Source organism: Octopus bimaculoides, chromosome 22 (assembly GCF_001194135.2).
Source record: "Octopus bimaculoides isolate UCB-OBI-ISO-001 chromosome 22, ASM119413v2, whole genome shotgun sequence".
In the NCBI taxonomy this organism is placed as follows: Eukaryota; Metazoa; Mollusca; class Cephalopoda; order Octopoda; family Octopodidae; genus Octopus; species Octopus bimaculoides.
Window position 1 is genome coordinate 28,837,234 of NC_069002.1, and position 2,628 is coordinate 28,839,861.

A 2,628-nucleotide genomic window follows, 5' to 3' on the forward strand; every position below is an offset into this window, starting at 1 on the left:
GCTTTTACTTGCAATGAAGATTATGCATTCAGACAAGCTTATATATTCATATCATAACTGTACACCGGCACTATGCATATATATATATGCATATATATGTGATGTATAATATATATATATACGTATGTATATTTAAATATATATATACGTATGTATATTTAAATATATATATACATATATATATACATATATATATACATATATACGTATGTATTTACATATGCACAAACATATACACATAATATATATATATATATATATACACAAAACATGTATATATATATATGAACATATGTTTGTATTTATAACCACATATATATTATATGAATATATATTGTATAGATCAATATACATATGTGTATGCGTGTTTTGTATTAGGGTAGATATGTGTATGTATGTATATATATATGGTATTTAGACGTACGTCTCGCACATATACATGTATATATACATATGTATGTATGAATGTATTATGTATGTATGTGAGTATGCATGTATGTAAATATGTATGTAGGTAGGTAGGTAGGTATATAGATAGGTAGGTAGGTAGGTAGGTACATGTATTTTGCTTAATTCAGTCACATGATCTGAAAACAGATTTTTTTTTATACATATGTTGTTTTTTGTGTGTTTACACATAGGAATTGTAAATCAGGAGTCATATTCCTTCGGGAAAGACAGTATCAAAATGCCGTAGTCGCAGTAATGGGTAGTCTTCAATAGACACACACCACCCCCTCCACTCTCTCTGTCTCTCTATATGTCTCTCTCGCTCTGTTTGTGTCCTTACACACACATATGCACACAAACACAAAGATACACACACATACATATATATATGCATAAATATATGTATTATATATTTAAATATATATATACATATATGTATGTATGTACGTATGTGTTTGTGTGCGCGTGCGTGCGTGTCCATATTTTATATTTTGTCTTTCGCTCGTTTATTTTATGACTTGCACTACGAACTCTTGTCCCGCATGGTTCTTCTTAAACATGACGCCAACCTTTATAGCAGAATCTGTCAGTTTCTATAAACTATAGTGCCGAATACTATTGTCCTTTGGTGATCGAGAATCAGATGTCACGAGAAAACATTTAAAATAAAATATATAAAGATATCGCTATTGTTATAAAAGATATCATTATAGTTATTGAAGAAACATTTAGCATTATTAATAAATGTTAGCATTGTTACTAATATTTTTGTTATTTTGTGCGTTTCAAACGTAATGTGGTCGTCTTTGCCTTGCCCTCCTCCACTCTTGTATCAACAAAATAAATGTTAGATATGTTGTGCATTCCATTCATTTCTCTCATATATACCACCCACTACAGATTTGTCAGTTTGATTCAATGTAAGAAATCATCACGTTAGCATTTATAATGCAGTGAAATATTTTCATATATATATATATATAAAAATATTACCTATGTGAAACTTTAAAGAGTTATCGAAGAAGCCGTTACACGTTTATTCGAAAATGTTAGCAATAGCAGTCAAATTTTCACTCAGGTGTTGCAGTACTGTGTGAAGAGAGGACGGTTTTCATTTGATAATAAATGTTTTCGACGTACAAACAAATGGGAAAACCAGGGCCAAAACGTCTTTGACAAACCTGGGTAGAAAAAATCATAACACCAGCAGCAACAGCTGTAGTAGCAGCAGATGTGCTGTTGGCACTCCGTCGCTTACGGCGATGAGGGTTCCAGTTGATCCGATCAACGGAACAGCCTGCTCGTGAAATTAACGTGCAAGTGGCTGAGCACTCCACAGACACGTGTACCCTTAACGTAGTTCTCGGGGATATTCAGCGTGACACAGTGTGACAAGTGCTGGCCCTTTGAATTACAGGCACAACAGAAACAGGAAGTAAGAGTGAGAGAAAGTTGTGGTGGTAGAGTACGGCAGGGTTCGCCACCATCCCCTGTCGGAGCCTCGTGGAGCTTTAGGTGTTTTCGCTCAATAAACACTCACAACGCCCAGTCTGGGAATCGAAACCGCGATCTTATGACCACGAGTCCGCTGCCCTAACTACTGGGCCATTGCGCCTCCAATAGCAGCAATAGCAATTACCTAAACAATACAGCATTAGAAACAACAGCAGCAGCAACAACAACAAGAACTACAGCAACGACAACAAACATCTACAACAATACGTTTATTCTATATGAGAAAATATTTGTTTATTTTCACTGAAATAATTTTACGCTTATTGCTTCTTAATTTCTCCAAGAGAGAAAATCGGAATCTAGAAACCGAAGAATCACAGCTTGGACCTGGTTAGGGTCGGTTTCAGACATTTTATATATCAAGTGGTAAGGTCATTTTTATAAATCAAGTGCTAAGAAATGTTAATTTTTTCATTATAATTACATACGTGTTAAGGAGAAAGAATACTTAGATTAGTGTATAATTCTATCAAGATGGGTATGGGAGATAACTCTTATATCTTTATTAATTAGAAGAATTAATTTGGGCAATCGACAGTTCATCATTAATAATATTTATGAGCGTACATACAAACAGGCACGCACTTCATACATACACACATACATACATACATACGTACATATATACGCTGTACATGTGTGTGTGTGTGTGTGTGTGTGTGT